Source organism: Nomascus leucogenys, chromosome 4 (genome assembly GCF_006542625.1).
Source record: "Nomascus leucogenys isolate Asia chromosome 4, Asia_NLE_v1, whole genome shotgun sequence".
Classification (NCBI taxonomy): Eukaryota; Metazoa; Chordata; class Mammalia; order Primates; family Hylobatidae; genus Nomascus; species Nomascus leucogenys.
In genome coordinates, this window is record NC_044384.1 from 44,828,969 (window position 1) to 44,850,425 (window position 21,457).

The window sequence follows — 21,457 nt, forward strand, 5'->3', positions numbered from 1 at the left end:
AGTGAATCCTCTAGTTCAGGGCTTCTCAAACTTCAACACGCATATGACTCACCTGTGTTCATTTGTTAACATGAAGATTCTGATTGAGGAAGTCTGGAATGGAGTCTCAAATTCTGCATTTTAAGACACTCCTAGGTGATGCTGATGCCTCATCTAGGTAGCAAGGCATCATTGCAATCACTTGGAATCTCACTTTGATTAGGAACATACTGCTGACATCGTTGATGGATTTCTCATGTTAGCCCTACTTGAACTAACAATATACCTATTGAAGTATTTATTCTATTAAAAAACTGGTGAAAGAATAGAAAGTACTTTAAAATATCTTACAAAATTAAAAAGATAGCTAATTTTCTAGTTCTTGTTTTACTTTTTATTTCCTCTCAATCTAGTAAATTGCGCAAAAAAACTTCAGTTAATGGCTTTTTTCCTTTAGTAAATGAAGGCAGCTAAGACATTTTTAATTCATTATCTCATAAATATAACCTCAGATCTTTTACAGACCAGGAAAGCTAGTCATTTTGAAACCTATTGTATCATAAAAGTAGGATTGCTGAATTTAGCAAAAATAAAAATTAAAAACCAAATAACAGAAAAATGAAATGCTCAGTTAATTCAAATTCAGATACACTAAATCTTATCTAAAATCAAATTTAACTGGTTATCCTGTATATTACCTGGCAACCCTAGAGAAAAGCATACCTCCAAATTCTAATTTATCTTGAAGTGCTGAAGGTCAGGTGCTGGGATGGAGAATTAACAGACCCACTGACCGTGTTGCCTAAACATTTCAACTGTAGAGCAATTGCTTCTGGATTTGCCAATACTATACCACACACTTGGTTATTACTGCTGCTAATTTGTGGAAGCTCCTTTCAGGGGATCTGTGCCCAGGAGACCACACTTTAAAAAAAATCATGATAGAGGGCAAGCTGAAAGTGAAACTACCGAAGAGCCTTACTTATATCAATAGCTTCTTTCCTGGGAAGAACCAGGTGAAGCAAAACCAGGAAGGTCTTTCTTGTAAGGTCTCTCTTTTTTTCCACTTTATGGAGAGCTGAAGCAGCTCAGTGGGAAAGCTAAGATAGTAGTTTCTTGGTAAGAATCATGAAAGGTTTTTCTTCTTAATATCACATGTTGTTAAATTGATCAGATTTAAGATGATCTTTGAAAGAAGGAAGGAATGTACAAGGTGGTTTCAGGCCTTGTCATCTCTTACCAGTTTTTGAAAGCCTTTACCAGCTTTTAAAGGGGCTATCCTCTCATTTCATTTTTATGTATGATGTGCAGTAAATAGTTGCAGGTACTTCAGCAAAACAAAGGAATCTACTCATTTCTAGGTACCTTTTCTTGTGTATTTACCCACCTCCTACCTACTTCAAATACCCATAGTCATTCCTGCCATGATGTTTATAATAAGCTGGGACCAAGGTTTGCCTGTTAGCAGAAGACTTTTGGATGTTTTGCCTCTGTTTAAGCAACTGATAATTATGAAGTCCCTGCTCTAGTAAAAATATAGTAAGACTAACTATTTTCTAATTTTAGAGATTAATTTGGAGACAACTATTAGTGCTACATGTATAGAATAGGCTATATATTTCATACCTGGAAGATATTTTACCTCTCTTCTAGGGGGTTAAAAGAGACAGATTATTAAGGATTATTTCAACAAGGTATTAAACAAATATATAACATATATTTATATATTACATATTATATATTTATATATTACATATTATATAGTATATATTTATATATTACATATTATATTATATATAATATAATATGTAATATATTACATAATATATAATATAATATGTAATATATTACATAATATATTACATATTATATTATATATTATGTAATATATTATATATTATATATTATATTAAATTATATTATATTATATATTACATATTATATAATATATTATATAATATGTAATATATAAATATATACTATATAATATGTAATACGTAATATATAATATGTAATATATAAATATAATATATTATATATAAATTATATATAAATATTATATATTATATAATATATTATATAATATTTATATATAATTTATATATAATTATTATATAATATTTATATATTATATAATATTTATATATTATATAAATATTATATAATATTTATATATTATATATTTATATAATTATTATATAATATTTATATATTATATATATTTATATATAATAGATTATGTAATATTTATATATATTATATAATATTTATATATATAATTATATATATAAATATAATATATTAATATATATTAATATTATATAACATATAAATATATTTAATATATAATATATAAAATATAATATAGCTTATATTTTATATATTATACATTTTATATATTATATTTACATATTATATATTATATAATATATTTTATATATTACATATTATATTTTATATATTTATATTTTTATATATTTTATATTACATAATAGAATATATAACTATATATTAAATAATATAAATATATAGTATATAATATATTAAATAAGATATTATTAAAATGTGAAAGTAGATTATGATAAAGTAGGGCAGTTAATTTCACTTGGATTCGTTCCTTACCCAGTCAGTATGGGAATTATACATCAATCTCCAGCCATCCCTTTCCTCCTTTCCCCCATCAGAAGCACTAGGGGTTAACGTGGAAGTTAGTGACCTAACATGCCATTATTATCAATAGTGTTAGGATGGGATTAAATACAATTACAAGTCTTTGTTTTTAGAAATAATTTAGCTGATGTTAGGTACCTCAAAACTTACATTAATTATAACGTGTTTTTTGATTTGGTGAAAAAGGAACCCCTTTGTCTTTTCAGTCTATAAATTGCAGCTGATTCTGGAAGGAGTGAAGAGAACACCAGTTATATATAACTGTTAAACTTGCTCTATTATCTAAGTGAAACTCATAGCAAACTCCCACTCTGTGGCATTAGCAATTCATCAAAAGGAGGAAGTTCTTTTAGCTGAAGGAAGTTTTATGACAAGCAACACTTACAATAAAAAATTGAGACTAGTTCCCATCAATGTAGTTATTATTTTCAAATATCCTTTCTAGAATCTTAATAGTAATCTTTCCAGCTTTGAGCAGACTGGAAATAATTTAAGATGAATTTTGAATTTCTGCATTATAATCTGGTCTACTTTTGAATTTGGAAATTTTAAACAAAATCGTCCAGAGCATAATGTCAGCTTTAGCAGTGTTAGTAACCGTGTATATCTTTTTAGTATTTAGTGATCCTTGCCATTACAAGTAGCAAGCAATTTACATTAAATGCATGTTTTAGAAAAGTGCTATTTCCAGGCCAGACACTGCGTCTCATGCCTGTAATCCCAGCACTTAAGGGGGCTGAGGCGGGTGGATCACTTGAGGTCAGGAGTTTGAGACCAACCTGGCCAACATGGTGAAACCTCATCTCTACTAAAAATATAAAAATTAGCCGGATATGATGGCATGTGCCTGTAATCCCAGCTACTTGGGAGGCTGAGGCATGAGAATCACTTGAACCTGGCAGGTGGAGGTTGCAGTGAGCCGAGATCGTACCATTGCACTCTAGCGTGGGTGACAGAATGAGACTCTGTCTCAAAATGAAATAAATGAAATTAAATGAAAAGAAATAAAATAGTAGGGCTATTTCCAAAAACAGCAAGTTTCCATATCATGTTGAAGTGTTTGAAGTGACAGTCAATAAAAAGTTTCTAAATTTGAATAAATTTCCAAATTATGTCTTCATATACCAAAACAGGCATACGAAGGCCCTCATAGGTTGGAAAAACATTGACTAAAGAGTTAAGGCAAGTGTTCACACTGGGATTGCGCTTAAGGACATGTTTTCACATTTTCTAGAGCTCTGGAAATGATTACTAGTTAGTATTGCACCATTTGGGCTTGTCTGGATTCAGAAGTTTTAGGGTTGACCATATCACTAAAATTCATATATTTAGAAATATACTGCTTTTTGCGAAGTACATACACAAGAAGAGTATGAAAATAAACTATCTTTTATTTTTAGTGATTAGTTGACCTATGGTTGGTAACTACTTTTTTTCTTAACATTTTCTAAGGGTTAAGAAACGAAAACAAAAAAGACTAAGGCTTTAAGTGAACACATTTTTATTTAAAATTTGAAGTTTGTTAAACTGGGGTAAATCAGAGGTCTGCAGTTTTGCTGTAAATATTTTAGGTTTTGTGGGCATACAGTCTTTGGTTCAACAATTCCATGCTGCCACAGCCATAGACAAGATGTAAACAAATAAGTATGGCTGCAGTCCAATAAAACTTTACTTTGGACACAGAAATTTGAATTTCACATAATTTTCAAGTGTCCTCAAGTGTTTTCTTCTTTGGATATTTTTCCATGACTAAAAAAATATAAAAACCAATCTTGGCTTCAAGGTCATACAAAACAAGCAATGGGTCATAGTTTGCTGATTCTGGAAACAGATGGAGTCGTGAGTTTTATCTCAACACAGCTTGATGTAATTGTATGAAGTTTGTCAGTGATTTTAGAAGTGATAGATTACTAGATTAGGTTTATTGGAAGCAAATTTACCAATTAATTCTATTCTATAAAGCTCTGGTTTAAGAAACATAATTTTGGATACTTCTCAAATCTTGCAAATTTGGAACAAAAATTTTGTGAAATTAAGAGATTTGAAATACCAAAGCCAGACTTTTTCTTATCTCAGATTAAAGAGTATAAACTCTCTTTCAATGTTTAAGATGGTTGCAGGTGAATTATGTAGAGTTGGATTTATTCTTTGTGGCCTCCAATAGCTGAATGCCGCAAGGAGAGATGGGAATGTGCTTTGAGGGAGACAGTCAAGCATAAGTTGGAGGACTCCTTAGTGAAGAAGCACCAGGCATTTAAGATTTCTATGGGTGGTGGAACTAATCTCTAAGGGTCTCTAGTGAAGTTTATGCTTCTATGACTTGGAAAAAGATTTGAAGAACTTATTATTTTGGTTACCTAGATAAAAAGCTAAAGATGGCTCAACATGTTTGGGGTTGGTTAATTCCAAAGGTTAATTATTTAAGAATAAAGTTGGCCGGGCGCAGTGGCTCACGCCTGTAATCCCAGCACTCTGGGAGGCCGAGGTGGGCAGATTACGAGGTCAGGAGATCGAGATCATCCTGGCTAACACGGTGAAACCCCGTCTCTACTAAAAATACAAAAAATGAGCCAGGTGTGGTGGCGGGTGCCTGTAGTCCCAGCCGCTCGGGAGGGTGAGGCAGGAGAATGGAGTGAACCTGGGAGGCGGAGCTTGCAGTGAGCCCAGATGGCGCCACTGCACTTCAGCCTGGGCGACAGAGTGAGACTCCGTCTCAAAAAAAAAAGAATAAAGTCGCTGACAGAATGATGTATATGAATAGTTTCTACTTTTTAAGGAGGAAGGAGTTAATTCAAACTAGTCTTGTGTAGCCAAAGCCTCCAGGCAAGACTATATCAAAACCTGTATGATGCAATAAACACTGGAAAAGGAGTCAATAATCCAGGAGTCAGTGCCTTGGCATTGCCAGAATCACCTAACCTGTTGGATTCACTTGTGTAATTTGGCATCTGGGAATACCATTTACCCAATTATGTTTAAGCCCTGATATGTTAGTAAGACCAAAGGGCTGTATAAATGTAAGGTAATAAGACTGGGTGGTTCTCGTCTGTTCTCAAACACTTTAGAGCTTGTAAAATTGAGATGACACACTTTCTTCTACTCTACCCCTTTTAGCCTACTTGTAAATATTACAGAGCTAGGTATATATCATACTCCGAGAAACAGTTTCTGATTAATATGGAGTAATCCGATTAGTCTTTTTTTTTTTTTTTTTTTTTTTTTTTTTTTTTTTTTTAAGATGGCATCTCCCTCTCTGTCTCCTGAGCTGGAGTGCAGTGGTGCAATCTTGGATCACTGCAACTTCTGCTGCCTCCCCAGGTTCAAGCGATCTTCTCACCTCAGCCTCCCGAGTAGATGGGACTACAGGTGTGTGCCACCATGCCTGGCTAATTTTCATATTTTTAGTAGAGACGGGATTTCACCATGTTTGGCCAGGCTGGTCTTGAACTCCTGACCTCACTCAGGTGATTCACCCACCTCAGCCTCCCAAAGTTAATTCTATTTTTCTAAACTACTTTATCTCTTATGCCTCCCAAAAAGGGGTTGACATTTCAGAAGTGCCTCCCCAGTTCTTTTTCTAAGCTACAAAGAAGTGAGAATGAATGCATTTATATCATTTTGGCCTTTGGAAATTCTTATTAACATTCAGTTTTGGTTGTACTTATCACAAAATACATCCAACTTCTTACTTTTAATATGGTGGCTATTTAAATGTACTTATGCTATTTTAATGGGCAATACACAGGTGAAAATAAAAGCTATTTAACTATTAATCTATTCTATAATATTTCTCCTAGCTCAATAAATCCATATGTGGTTTTTCATAATAATGGGTAGAGAGTGAAATTTTGTGAAGTGATTTTTTGGCCCATCAGACTGTGGTTAAATGTGATAAAAATTATTAGTTATGCTCAAAATGCTAAACTGTTGGGTATAAAATGCAAGTTAACAAATAAGCTATCACAGCAAGTAAGAATTGTAACAGGACTTTGGCTTCCATATATCTGGAATGTCTGTCTTGGAAAACAACAAACTGAATGTACTCAGGATGCTTTGGTTTTCAATGTTCTCCCCATCTTTTGATGCTCTTCAGTACGAACAAGCAGTATCAATAATTCACAGAGTCTGTGCCCCTGCTTTGGGGACTACAGACACTAAGGGCCCTATAAGAAAACAGAATACCAAGCACTACAATAGATGCTCTAAGAGAGGTTCAGATAAAGTTCAACGGCCAAAAATATTCAGTGCTTGCTGTGTGCAAGACACTGTTGTTCCTCCTTAAAGAAATTGAGGGCCGGTGAGGTGGCTCACGCCTGTAATCCCAGCACTTTGGGAGGCCGAGGCGGGTGGATCACCTCAGGTCAGGAGTTCAAGACCGGACATGGTGAAACCCCATCTCTATAAAAATACAAAAATTAGCTGAGCATGACGATGTATGCCTGTAATCCCAGCTACTCAGGAGGCTGAGGCAGGAGAATCGCTTGAACCTGGAGGCGGAGGTTGCAGTGAGACGAAATCATGCCAGCCTGGGCGACAGAGTGAGACTCTGTCTCAAAAAAAAAGAAAAGAAATTAAGGATGGGGAAGAAAGCATTTAGACAACAGTACAGAGAGTGATAGTGACATTAAAAATAGTGAAGAGGTATTAAAACTGAAAGAAGAAAAAGAAAGTTTGTTTTTTGATGACTCTAAGAGAACCTGTTAAAAGATACAGAGAACCAGAGATAACAGGTTATCCTGGAGTAATCCTTTCGGGACGACTTTTTTAAAGGCAAGAAACCTTTGGTTAATAGCCAACATGAGGTTTTATGTAAAATGTTAAGTGTAACCATTTCTATTTAAATAGATCATTTAATTCACTCCTGGATGTATAATCAAGTAGTATTTGGCTTTTTTTGTATGCAAAATTTATGTGTTACATATTCATCCTTTCTGCTTCACATAACTGAAATAATCCAAACCAGTTTACACTTTCCCAACAGTTTTTTTTTTATATGCTTCCCACCAAGGAAGTTACAGGATGTCTACTTAGCTTTGTGTTTCCCCTTCTAACAGAAGAGAGCATTATATGAAACAGACAGAATGGGGTGCTACAAAGGGAGTGGCTCCTGCAAGCAAGTAGATCCTGATCAGATATTAAAATGTGCTTTCAAAGGAGTGCAGTTTGTGCGTGTCAACAAACTACTCGCTGTAATTACTTCCTATTCACTGGGATCGCTGTGCAGCCTGCTGACTCACCAGGCTGCTGGAGTATGTTTCTGCTGGGTTTCCCTACTGCCTGCTACACATGAGTCATCACAGGAATGGAAGTTTCTATCCATCTCCCTTAACGACAGTGCAGAAACCAGGCATTGAAGTAAGCTTCGATCTTTCCAATCAGACCCTAGCCAGGGAAGGGAAAAATGATGTGGTAGGTGTCACCACCAGCTAGGCTGCTAGATGACAGTTCCCCGCCCCAGGGTGTTAGTCATCGGCACTCCAGTTTCAGCGTCTTTTCTCTCACCCACCCAAGTAGTTAAAGTGGCATCTTGTCTTGCAATGCCTGCTGCTGCTGGCCGCTGAACTCTTCCTTTGCTATAGAGTTTCCCCAACTTGGCTGCACAATGAAGTTACCTGGAGTTGTTTTTGCTTTTAAATGCTATGCCTATTTCTCACTCCCAAACACCTGATTTAAATAGTTTGGGATGTGATCAGGACATCAGGAGTTCTCAAAGCTCCCCAGATGATTCCACTATGCAGTAAAATTTGAGAACCAGTGCTTTGAAGAAGTATAACTCTACCCACGCAAGGAAAATGTACCAGTTAAGCTTATCTACCAATCACTCGGTGAGCTCTCAGACCTCTTATCTTACCCCTAACTGATGTCTTTAATCAGTTTGGCAGAAAAGAACGAAAGCAAAGTAAGGAAGCATTTCATTTCCAGAGGGGACAGTGGCTAACCAAGAACCATACCCCTTTTTGCTTGATAAAAATTTGGCCAAATTTAGCGTTCAGAAGAAGCAGGGGAAATGTTGCCATTCTTCAGTTTACCTTTTGATCTCTGTTCTGTTTCATTCCACAGTGTCCTATTCAGCAAAGGTGTAAATCGCGGGTCCTCAGATTAGGTGCTGCGTCTGACAACAATCGCGACCGGTCTGCACACTTCACCCCAGCTGGGACCGAACCTCCGCCTCGCAGCGCGGCCCCAGGGTCGATACTATGCTAATCAAGGAAGTTCTTCCGTTTCGGTGCGCGCGGGCGCGGGTTTGAGCGCTTAACCCTTCATTCTACATTGACAGCACGATAGTATTTTTAGTGACCTCATCCTGCCTAGCGGGTCACTATTTTCCTTTTGTTCTTCTTTTTTTGGAAAAGGAGATGTGAGCAAGTGATAGAGAAGACACTCAGGGAGGGGACAGCAGTGTTGGCTGATGCGGAGGTGAAGGAACGGCTAATGTTCGTAATATTAATTACTCCAGCGCCACTGACCCAGCGAGGACTAACCGGAGGGGCTTGGGGGTTAAGACAAAGGCTTCTCCTGATCAAATGGCTGCAGCACCCCTTCTCCGAGGTTACGGCTCTGCCCTTGGCACTGGATTGACGAAGTCACTGGAGGAGTGATCAAACCCACTAGCCCTTTTGGGGTCTGAAAGTCAGCTTTATCGAGCACCCCAGGTTCAGAGGGTACGGCTTTCCACGTCCACCCCTCTCCCGGCTCTTTGTGGGATTTCTGGCTTCGGCACAGCCCTTCTAAGGGTAGACCGAAGAATTTCCCACTGCGCCGAGTGCGAAGTCGCTGAGTAGCCCTCGCCCTGCGCTCCCGGAGCTCCCTGCAGAAGAGCCGCTTGGGTGCAGAATAACAACCCGCTTCCTTTTGCACCCACCTGGCTCCTGAGTCCCGGGAGCGCGGATGGTGGCCGGCGTCGGAGTGGGAGAGTGGTGGCTGCCGAAGGGGAAGTGCCCTGGGTCCAGGGGATGCTCCCAAGCGGGCGAGGGCCAGCGCGCTGCACTTCCTGATCTGCCCCCAAGCGCGCAGCGCCTGCCAGCGCCCCCAGCTCTCTCAGTCCCGGCGCCCCAACTAGAGCCTGGAGGGTCATGCGCCGCGGTCGCGCAATCGCGAGCCCCCCTCCTTCACCAACGCCGTCTTCCTACCCTGGACAGCCCCAGCCTCACCCCTCAGAACCAGTCCACTTCGCTTCTGCCAGCGTGGCAGCCCCAACTCCCTCCCTCCCCTTTCCTGGGGTGCACGGAGCTGGGGCACCGAACCAGAGATGTGGCCCGCGGGAGAGCGGCGGGGTGCACACCCGGAGACCGCCTAGCCGACCCTTGCACAACTTCTTGCTAGACTCTGGACCCCCGGTTCCTCCTGCTCCGAGCCCCGCGGGCTGCACACCTCAGCGGCAGGAGGAGGCAGAGCTAGCCCCTGGCCTGGGAGGGACTGCTTCAGGGCAGGGGGTGTCGGGGTGCGCCAGGCGGTACCGCTTTAAATGCACTTGACTCACCTGCTCCGGCGCTGTCGCCTCCTTCCTCTGCTGACAGCTGGGGGCTTTGTTTTCTCCACCCACCCGGCGGCCGCGCTCCGCCTCCTCTGTCGCACGTGACTCGCAGTCTGCCACCGCCGCCGCCGCTCCGCGAGTCCACCCGAGAGAGCCCGGCCAGCGCCGCCCCTTCCCGCGGGTGCGGGTGCGGGTGCTGGTGCAGGTGGGCGCCCCACTGGGCAGGTCCGAGCCGACCAGCCTGAAGACGCTGTCTCAGGCCAAAGGAAGCCAGGCTGAATTCGTGACAGGGAAGAAAGTGCCAGCGGATGAAATAAACTAAGTGGTTTGACCCCACTCGAGAGGGAGGAGGCCGGCGCGACTTGCAGAGGGGGCTTGAAAAGGCGCCGCCACACTCTGAATTAATTACCTGCAAACGGGGGCTTGCACACCAACTGGGGTGCATCTGCTTTTTACACCAAGTGTTTGTACTCCTACCTGGAGCATGATTGATGATAAGGGGCAAACTAGTTTTGTCATGAATATTACTAATTAAACTAGGCAATTCTAATACAATTAACAATTTAATAATAGCATGTTTTATTGGGGTTTCAAATCTGCTTGTTGATGCTGTTGATACTGGGGTTCTATTTGGAAAATGGAGTGCAGGCTGGAGAAGCGAACTCCAGAAGTTTACTGATGTGGGCGCTTGTACATTTGGAACAGCAGCTATTTTTAATGAAAAGAGAAAATGTTCTGGCTTCAAGACCCAGCTCAAGATCTGCTGCTTTTGGAAGTGGTCCCGACGGTGCTGATCGCAGTGATCTCTAGTGTTTGAAACAGCAAGGATTTGTCTGAATGCTTCTGTTAGCCCTTGGAAAACACATTATATACCTTCCCTCCCGTGCCCTACACATTGTTACTCAGGGGAAAGATTATCTATGTCTCCCCCAGCGTTCATTAAAGCCAAGTCTTCGTAGTGGAGTGATTTAGCACAGCACTTCTCAAATTTTAAGAGGGATCACCTGGGGATATTGTTGAAGCCAAATTGGAGCGTGTCTAGAGTTAGGCCTGAGAGTCTGCATTTCTAGCAAACTACAGTTAATGGCATTGCTGCTAGTTTGAGGACCACACTTTCAGTAGATAGGTGTTGATCACCGCTTTGGCATTAGCCAGCCTATTTTGAGTCCTGACTACACCACTTGCAAGCTATATGATCTTAGGCAAGTTTCTCAACATTTAAGCCTCACATGCTGTAAAATAGGGATGATACTAATTTCCACCTCATAGGATTATCTTGAAGATTAAGTGAGAAAGTCCATACAAGGTACTTAGTGTAGTGCCTGGCACACATACCTAGGGTTCAGAAAATGCTAGCTAATTCACTGTAGAGGTCATACTTGCAGGGGGAAAGCTGGCACCAAGTGCAGCATGGCTGCAGGGGGAGCAATGTGTGAAATGGGCACAAGGGTGAGGTAGCCTGCCCAAGAACAAGGACTGTGCCCTGTAGTGCCTAGCATGTGCCAGTTGTATAGGATAAGTTTGATGAATAAATAAATGACTCTAATGTGGAACAGATCATATGTGTTCAAAAAGTTCTGCTTCTCCTTTAAGTCATGATTAATTTGTTCTGAGACATTGAATTAAAAAATCATTTTGCTTTCTATTACAGATAATGTCCAGCTGCTTGTCACATGGGTAATCTATTTTAATATCTGAGACAGTACATGGATTGTTAAGGTTTAGTACATTTTTTATCCTCATTAAAAACCTTGAAATTTAAATTTAAATAAATTTATTAATGAAGACATGGTATTCTTAGCTCTCAAAATGAATGGCTGTTGTCATCATAGTTCTCGTATCTTCCTTCCTTGCTTCTCCTCCTCTCTCTGTCCTCCAAATATGAGTGTTTCGTCAGACTAATTTCTTGCCTTTTTCCCACTCTGCCATTTTCTTTAGAAATTTTATGTGTGTCTTATATTCATTTTTCAAGTGTGTGTGGATTACTTCTGAATCCGTACCCACATTCTTAACCCATTTGCAAGCCTTATTTCTGCCTTTCCCTTACTTGCTAGGAATTTCCATTTCCACGAGCTTTTAAAATTTTATTTAATTTTCCACTTGAACTCTATTTTTATTTGTGTAAATGTATGGGGTACCCGAAAGATTTTCACAGGTATATAATGGATAGTGACCAAGTCAGGGTATTTACTGTGTCCATCACCTGAGTATAATATGTACATATATTTTTAAGTATAGTCATCTTATTCTCTATCACACATTAAATTCACTCTTTCTCTCTTACTATATGTTTATACACTTTAACCCACTTCTCTTCATCCTCCTCCTCCTCACTCCACTCACCTTACTCAGTTTCTTTGTCTGTGTTTCCACTCTCTACTTCCATGTGTTCAGATTTCTTAGCTCCCACAATATGTGAGAACATACATATCATTTTGTGCCTGGCTTATTTCACTTATGATAATCTCCAGTTTCATCCATGTTGCTGCAAATAACAATTTCATTCTTGTTTATGGATGAATCATATTCCATTCTGTATATACACTACATTTTCTTTATCTTTTCATCTGTTGATAGATACTTATGTTGATTCCATATCTTTGAAATTGTGAATAGTGCTGCAATAAACATGGCAGTTCAGGTATCTCTTTGATATATTGATTTATTTTCCTTTGGGTAGATGCCCAGTAGTAGGATTGCTGGATCAGATGGTAATTCTATTTATAGTTTTCTTGAGAAATTGCCATGCTGTTTTACATGGTGGCTACACCATTTACATTCCCACTAACAGTGTATTAAAGAGTTCTCTTCTGCACATCCCAGCCAACATTTGTTATTTTTTTGTCTCTTTAATAATAGCCATTCTGACTGGGGTATGATGGATGATATCTCATTGTGGTTTTGATTTGAGTTTCTTTGATTATTAACAATGTTGGACATTTTTTCCATAAGCCTGTTGGCTATTTGTAGTCTTCTTTTGAGAAAGGTCTACTCATGTCCTTTGCCCACTTTTTAGTGGGTTTGTTTTTTTTCCTGTTGAATTGTTTGAGCTCCTTATGTATTCTAGATATTAGTCCACTGTTAAATGCATATTTGGCAAATATTTTCTCTCATTCAACAGGTTGTTTTTTCATTCTGTTATTTATTTTGTTGTGCAGAAACTTTTTAGCTTAATTAAATTACATTTGTCTATTTTTGTTTTTGTTGTCTGTGTTATTGAGGTCTTAGTTACAAATTCTTTACCTAGACCAATGTCTAGGAGATCTTTCCCTAATTTTCTTCTAGTATTTTTGTAGTTTGGGGTCTTACCTTTAAGTTTTTCATCAATTTTTATTTGATTTTTGTATATGTTGAGAGATAGGGGGTCCAGTTTCACTCTTCTGCATGTGGCTATCCAATTTTCTCAGCACCATTAATTTAAGAGGCTGTCCTTTCTCAGTGTAAGTTCTTGTCAGCTTTGTCAAAGATCAATTGGCTGTAAATATGTTGCTTTATTTCTGTGTTCTCTATTCTATTCCACTGGTCAATGTGGCTACCCACTAGATTTTAGTGTGTTCTAAATTAAACCCCTTTCTCCTCCCATAAAACTGATACCTCCTTGGTGATAAATCAAGATGGTTATTTGCATTGGGGAGCCCTCAGTGCTAATCCAGGGACCTGGCAAGGGTGTGGAACCCAGTGTGATTTATCCCAACTACTTTCCTGCTGCTCCTAGGTATTTCTTTGAGACATTGCTCTCAACAGTGACTGGAGTCAACTCATGTATATGTGTATACTACCTACCAGTGTAACAGTCACATATGGGGTTGTGGGATGCTACATAAATGGTGACCAAGCTAGTGAGAGATTGTATCAGTCAGGGTAGGCTAAATTATGCTGCTGTAACAAATGCCATCAAAATCTCAGTGGCTTAATACAACAAAAGTAAATTTCCTCCTCATGCAAAATTTCCAGTGCTGCTATCACAGTGACTCACTGTTCTAGCCTGCTTCATTCCTGTGACATTTCCATGAGCACCATGGCAGAGGAAGGATGTGGAGAACTGCATACCAAACCTCAGGTGCTTTCACCCAGAAGTGATACAGGTCACTTCTCACATTTCTGTGGTCAAGGAAAGTCACATGGTCATTGCCTAATTTTAAGGGCTATGTTTATGTTTCTAGGAATCACCAAGATTCTAGATCCTACTTTCTAGGAATCTTGGTGATTCTGAGTAATGTCTGCCACAGGGATCAATTTCATATAGGAGGGTTAGGGATAAAGTTAGATTGAAAATAGACTAGCTATAGTAGAGGATAAGCAATAGGTTACCAGTTCAAGGAAGGTACTCAGTTACATACAGAGTCTTTGGGAAACATTAATGTTGTTGTTATCATTATGTAATATTATGCAGAAAAACACTTAAAGGTGGCAAATTCTCTCTCTCTGCCTGCCAGGGTTATCTTATGATTTAGCCAAGGTTAGTCTACTCCAGATAAGGGTGGAGTTCGATCATCCAAACTCTTCTGTGGCACAGCATTCAGGAAAGATCATCTGTGTGATACCCTAGGGAACACGCCAACCATTAGGTAAGTAAGGTTACGTTAACACAAATAAATTCGCTAATTTTGATGACATTGTTGGTCATTCTCTCCTTGAGGAGTGAAGGTATGTGTATAAATGAAATATTTTAGCGGTATCAAATTGTCCTATGATTTTCTCCATGATTATCTGATTATGCATTGCCAAATAATTTTCTTGTCATTTTCATGGGAATGTTGAAATAAAGCTTTGTGAGTAAAATTCAGTTCGTAAACAAAGGGAAAAAACACTGATATCAATGTGAGAAAAATAAAATCATGGTTTTCAATAAGTTTTGGGTTTCTTTCTCCAAAGGGCAGAGATTATGTCAACTAAACTTGCTTCCTGCATCTCCCAACACTTCATGTGCTTAAAAGAGATAAAGGAATGATGGATGCTGTAAACTCTAAAGTGCTATGCAGATCTAGGATATTGTAATGTGTTTCTGGGCACTGAATAGTGTTTTTGATCTCAACAGTTTTATGTTGTCTTTGCCCATATCCATCAGTGACATCTACTCACCTTTTAAAACATTTACTTCTTTATAAGATTGTTACCAATTAAGTATTTTTATATAATATAAGCATCTTCCCAAAGCTGATATTCTGAGAATTTCAATCACACATTTCCAAAAATATCTATCACAAGGGACTAAAAAGGAGAGGCAAAGTTTATCAATTAATGTTTTAAGCTGTTTACTAAAATTATTTTTATTTTATATAATTAATTTTTGCCTCTGAGTCTTTGCTAAGTTGTAATATTGCTTTAAATATAAATCATAACTTCAAGAAATATGCTACAGTAGACTACTTATAAATATATCGGCAATACCCTGTGAAACTGAGATGGAAGTGTTCGTTACCAAGATATGATAGTGTTTACTAAGATGAGTAGCAAAGGTGGCATGAAATGACAGCTTGCAGGGATCACTGCTTTATGATGACTCTAGCGTTTATTCACAGAGTAAGTGTTGCAATAAAAAATAATACCATCTTCAAAGAACTCTGTGGGCTCTTAGGAGTATTTGTGAGTTAGCTAAAAAGTGTCATCATTTTTTAAGTGAAGTTCAGGAGAAAGCTTAAATGACTCACCCATGTCCTAATTTCTAGCTATGACCACTGGCAAAAACTGCTGCCTCCATAAGATAACATAGAATGGAAAAGCAAAATTATTATATGATATACATTGGGATGTATATTATAAGCTATGTTTAATGTACATCAAAAGGAGAAAAATTGTAACCTTTCATGGAAAACCATCGTGTGATAGAAATGTTTCTGTTTTTATGTCACACTGAAAATAAACTCACATGCAAAGGAATAAGTTGGATTTTTTTTTAATATACTGCTTGGAACAGGTGTAGCTGAAGGTAATCAGTTCTACATATTTTGAAGGCAATAGATTTAATTAATTTATTAATTAATAATTATCTCCTAGAAGGTAAAGCTCTCCTTTCAGTCCCCCTCAGTCTCTGAGGCTGAGAGATGGAATTTCTAGTTTTCTGTTGCAGCTCTATGGAGTACAATGCCCAAATGCTTTCTAGGGATCACTACGGTCACCACCATCTCATCGTGGGATCTTCTGGAAGACAATGCAGCCAGTTTTTGTTGAATCAAAAGCTATTCTTGATTAATTAAACCTTACCTTGCCAGTTGCATCTTCTTTGCAGCTCCCTTATATCCTATCTATGAATTGGTCAGCCAGTGTAAGAAAAACAGGGAACTGATTCCTTGACTCTCCTCAGAAGATTTTTCCTCTTGGTCTTCAATTCTTCAACAAATATTTGCTGTTCTTTGGCTTTTTATATTTAAAATTGCTCAACCTTTCTAAGTTGTAATATCCAGAAAATATTTTTTGTGGTGCTTTCTATTGGGAGGTCTCTGTGTTAGGCTCTGTGATTACTCAAATGGTCTTTGGCTCCAAGGGGCTTCCAGCGTAGGGAAAGATATATGTGTCCATAGTGTGGCTCAAGGGGCATTAAAAGGTGTGAACAGAGTGCCCAGAACACTGGGCAGGCAGAAAGAACATCAAAGTGCTCTAATTTGTGCGTGTCTTGAAGGATGAAGAAGACTGTACTAGGTGAAGATGTTTTTGGATAAGGCAGTGTGTGGGTAAGAGTATTCTAGACAGAAAATGTGAAAGACAATGCTATAACCAGATTCGAGGATGATGAAATGTTCAATGTGGCTGATGAGTAGGCTTTGAGGAATTGAGAGATTGCTCGGGGTGACCAGGAAAGTCCTTGTATGTCCAGCTGAGATATTTGAATGTAATACATTGGCCAGTGGTCTCCAAAGTGGGGTGAGAACCGCTCAAGGGCTTTGTAAGTGATATAGTGGGGTGTGGGAAGAAAATGTTAAAACTTGGCTATCTATCCAAAAATGTGAGAAAGGATTTATGCTTTACTAATAAGAAACATGGATTGACATTGGTGCTCTCACTTGGTCCGTATATCAGACAGACAGAGGGACTGCTATGTGCAAGGAATTCTGAGGGAAGGTTGGGATCCACAGCATTGAGGGGTGTCCTTAACAACCTTGTTCATTCTTAAAGCAAATTACCATTTATCAGCAATTTATGTTACTCAGTGAAGTGGATTTATGTATTATATTATCTGGATTGACTAACCTAAGCCTCACAGAATGGACAAATGACTTAGAAAGATTGAAATTACATGAATATTTCAAATGTTAATAAATTTTAACAAAAGTCCTTGCAAAACTGGTGGATGGTCTTTGAAAAATGAGTATCATACTTTCATAAGCTCATCCAATGAATGCTTCCTCTATTTGTGTATGTGGTTCTATGTGAGGTGTATTCTGTAGCTCTGATAGCCATAAAAACTAAATATAAGTAAGCTGTACTCATATTTGTAAGTTGCCTTATCACAATAAAAATTTCCAAAAAATGTGAAGAATATTCAACCATATTACTCTCACTAAACAACATTTTAGTAATGGCAAAAGGTTTTTATCTACCATTATAAATGGACTAAATTAATTAGCTAGGTATGGTGGCATGCACCTGTAGGCTCAGCTTTTAGGGAGGCTGAGACAGGAGGATTGCTTGAGCCCAGAAGTTAGAAGCTGCAGTGAGCTATGATCATGCCACTGCACTCCAGTCTGGACAACAGAGCACGATATGATTTCTTAAAAAAAATAACAAAAATAATAAATAAATGGCATATAAAATAGGTGTTATTTCATCTTCATCTCATCCTTTAATTTTTCAATTTTTATGTTTTCTTATGTATATGATATATTAATGCAGTACTTGTATAATATATGTTATTTACAAATGGATATGTGTACTTGAGATAAATATTTTACTTATAGGAGTGCATGGGCAGAAGGAAAACCAAAAACGGTATTAGAGAAATGGTGTCTATGATCTGGTTTGTTTTTAGGAAGATGACTTCAGCCACAGGATGAAACAGATGACGAGAGACTGGAGTCTAGAAGATCAGCCAGAGGACAAGTATCATGATCCAGATGAAAACTGATGAGGACCTGGCCTAAAACAGTGATAATGATGACAGAGAGGAGAGATCACCAAACATGTGATCTTCAGTAGGAGAGAAAGAGAGGGAGAGAGAGAGAGAGAGAGAGTGTGGGTGTGTGTGTGTGTGTGTGTGTGTGTGTGTGTGTGAGAGAGAGAGAGAGAGAGAGAGAGAGAGACAGAGAGGTTATTCCCAGGTTTGTAGCTAGCCAGTCTAAGTGGATGGTAGAACTGTTACTAGAGATGATGAAATGGGATATCAAGCACGATACTGAGTTCACTTTAGGACATGTCAAGTCAGAGGTCCCTAAGGGATTCTGGAAAGATGTCTAATAGGTTGTTTAAATAAAAATCTTAAGCTCAGGAGAGCTTAAAAATACAGATTTTGCAGTAGCTTTAATTTCTCAATCTGTAGCCCTTTCTACAACAGCTGACCTTAAAAAATAGCCCTTCCTTTAAAGACAAATTAATGTAACAGCTTAACATTTATAATTATTTATAATGAAAATGATTAAGAATCAACTACTGCATTGTATAATGGCAATGGCAATACATCATTACCAAACAGAAAATGTTAGAATTTTAAGTGGACATTTAGGCTAGCTTTTCACTCTAATGACCTCTTTAAAAGTATGTAATTCTTTTCTGGTTTTCCATGTTTACTATTTTGTTATTCCTCAAGGGTTCTCTAGACTGCAGTGTATTGTAAGATAGTCTGTCTTTCTTGCATCACCTAAAACCTTGTGCAAATGGGTCATTTATTTTCTTTCATTGTGCTATAGAAATAATGATTTTTCTGATCCTGCCTTTCCTTCTTTTTTTTTGAGACAGAGTCTCACTCTGTCACCCAGGCTGGAGTACAGTGGCACAATGTTGACTTACTGCAACCTCCACCTCCCAGGTTCAAATGATTCTTCTGCCTCAACCTCCTGAGTAGATGGGATTACAGGCACGCACCACCACACCCAGCTCATTTTTCTATTTTTAGTAGAGATGCAGTTTCCCTATGTTGGCCAGGCTGGTTTCGAACTCCTGACCTAAAGTGATCCACATGCCTTGGCCTCCCAAAGTGCTGGGATTACAGGTGTGAGCCAATGCGCCTGACCCTGCCTTTCCTTCTTACGGAACCATGAGCATTGTAAAACCATAGCACGATTCCTCTTTAACTCTCCATCCTCTCCATATTGTTTATTGAACAACCTGTCAAAGCATGTTTTTGTTGAGTTATGACAATGCCTTTCAAGCCATGCCATTTCTACACATTTCTTACTGTCATATTGTGCTATAATAAGAAATATATATTTGATCTGTGCCTTGGTTCCTGGCACAGAATTCCTCAAACCCTTTTAATTTCCTGAGCGATAGTGGTGCTAGGTGCATCTTTTGTGCTGATGTTTGGTCTTGGGCCCTGGCTCCTGACACAGAGGTCCTAATCCCTTGGAGTTTCCTGGGAGATAGGAACATTTTTTGTTCTAACGAGGCAACTTTCTGTGGGCTCCTAGATGGAAGCTGGTCACCAGAAAGACCAAGCTATGATTAGAAGATTGGAACTTTCAGTTCTTCCCTCATGCTCCAGAAAGGAGAGAGGGGCTGGAGATTGAGGTAATAACTGGTCATGCCTATGTAATGAAGCCTCCACAAAAATCCCTGAACTGCATGGTTCAGAGAACTCTGGGCTGCTGAACACGTGGAGGTGCTGGGAGGATAGCTTGCTCAGAGAGGGCATGGCAGCTCTGCACCCCTCCCACGTACTTTGCCCTATGCATCACTGCCATCTTGCTGTCCATCTGTATCCTTTCTAATATACTTTGTAATAAACTGGTAAATGGAAGTAATCTGCTTTCTTGAGTTCTATGAACCATTCTAGCAAATTAGTCAAACTCAAGGAGGGGGTTGTGGGAACTCCCAATTTATAGATGGTTGTTTAGAAATTGTGGAGGCCTGGATTTGTAATTGGCATTTCCAGTTGGGGGTAGTTTTGTCGGCGTGAGCCCTTAACCTGTGGGATCTGATGCTATATTTCTAGGTAGGTAGTGTGAGAACTGAGTTAAATTGTAGGTCATCCAGTTGGAGTCTGCTGGAGAATTGCTTGGTGTGTGGAGAAGCCCATTCCCCAACATTTTGGTAACCAAAATTGTGAGAGAGTCAACTTTGTAAGAGAAGAGAAAGTGTTTGCTTTTCCCTTATACTTACTGAGCACTTGCAGATAATTTACCAGTATAATTTCAGGCTTCATAAAATTTTATTTCTAATATTTATCTCATAAATATGGTTTTATGCCAAATATATATTTATTTAAATTTGGAATTTTCTTATGTTTTGTGACATCTTATTATTTAACGTTTCCAGCACTTATGCTGTGATTTCCTCATAAAATTGGAATTTATTTTAGTGTAGGAATGTCTCTTTCTCCACTAGAATATGGGGCCCAAGACCACAAGAATTTTTGTCTTTTAGTTTACTGGTCTGTCTCCAGGGCGTAGAACTGTGTCTGAGATATGACAGATGATAAATAAATACTTTTGAATGAACAAATGAATACACAAATAAATAAAAGAACAGAATAGATTCATAAATATATCCTGATTTGAATTATTTTCCTGTTGTTTTAATCCAAATCATCTTTACCACGTTGTATTATTTCTCTGTAATTTAGTGACTCAATTTTTTAGAAACACCATGTAATATAAATTTATTGTAAGATAGTAACTTTCACACATACAAGTTTCAGTCATTCAGCATGTAGGAGAAAATGTCCTTCTAATCTTTTAGCTAACAGACATCCTGAAGACAACAAACGTCTTATATGAGTCTCCAAACAAGAGGTAGGAAAGTTAAGATTAGTCTGAAAAGTAAAATGCATCATTCGTAAGAAACGATTTTCTTTAGAATATGGAAAATGAAATTTAAAAGGAAGGCATGAAATACGGTATATAACAATAATAGAACAAGAGACATTAAAGTGAATTTCTTAAAGACAATGAATATCTGTACCAGTGAAGTGCTAATCATATGCTACATTTCAAGGCATTGTTAAGATAGCTTTTAACCACATCCACAAATTAATTCTTGCCATTAGAGTATTAACATTTCACAAAATGTTTTTCTCCCATCTAAATTCTGGGAAGAGCAATTGGGAAAAAAGCCACCTAATTGTCTCAGAGAAATCTAGCTGCTGTGAGCTGTATGTTGGCTCTGGGGATATGGATCAGGACTTCTGTAAATGAGGATAATGGATAGAGAAAAATATCTGCAGTGATGGGAGAGTTGGGCCCT

General features: G+C 38.3%; 1 protein-coding gene across 1 annotated transcript in view; it reads right to left on the reverse strand.

The window, feature by feature from the left end:
- MAPRE2 (microtubule associated protein RP/EB family member 2) overlaps window positions 1-10,269 on the reverse strand; it is a 165,276-nt gene extending 155,007 nt beyond the window's left edge. The window contains exon 1 of the mRNA XM_012506326.2: window positions 10,130-10,269. The gene's annotated coding sequence lies outside the window, so the exon portion shown is untranslated. The remainder of the gene's footprint in view (window positions 1-10,129) is intronic.
- Between the last annotated feature and the right edge of the window lie 11,188 nt (window positions 10,270-21,457).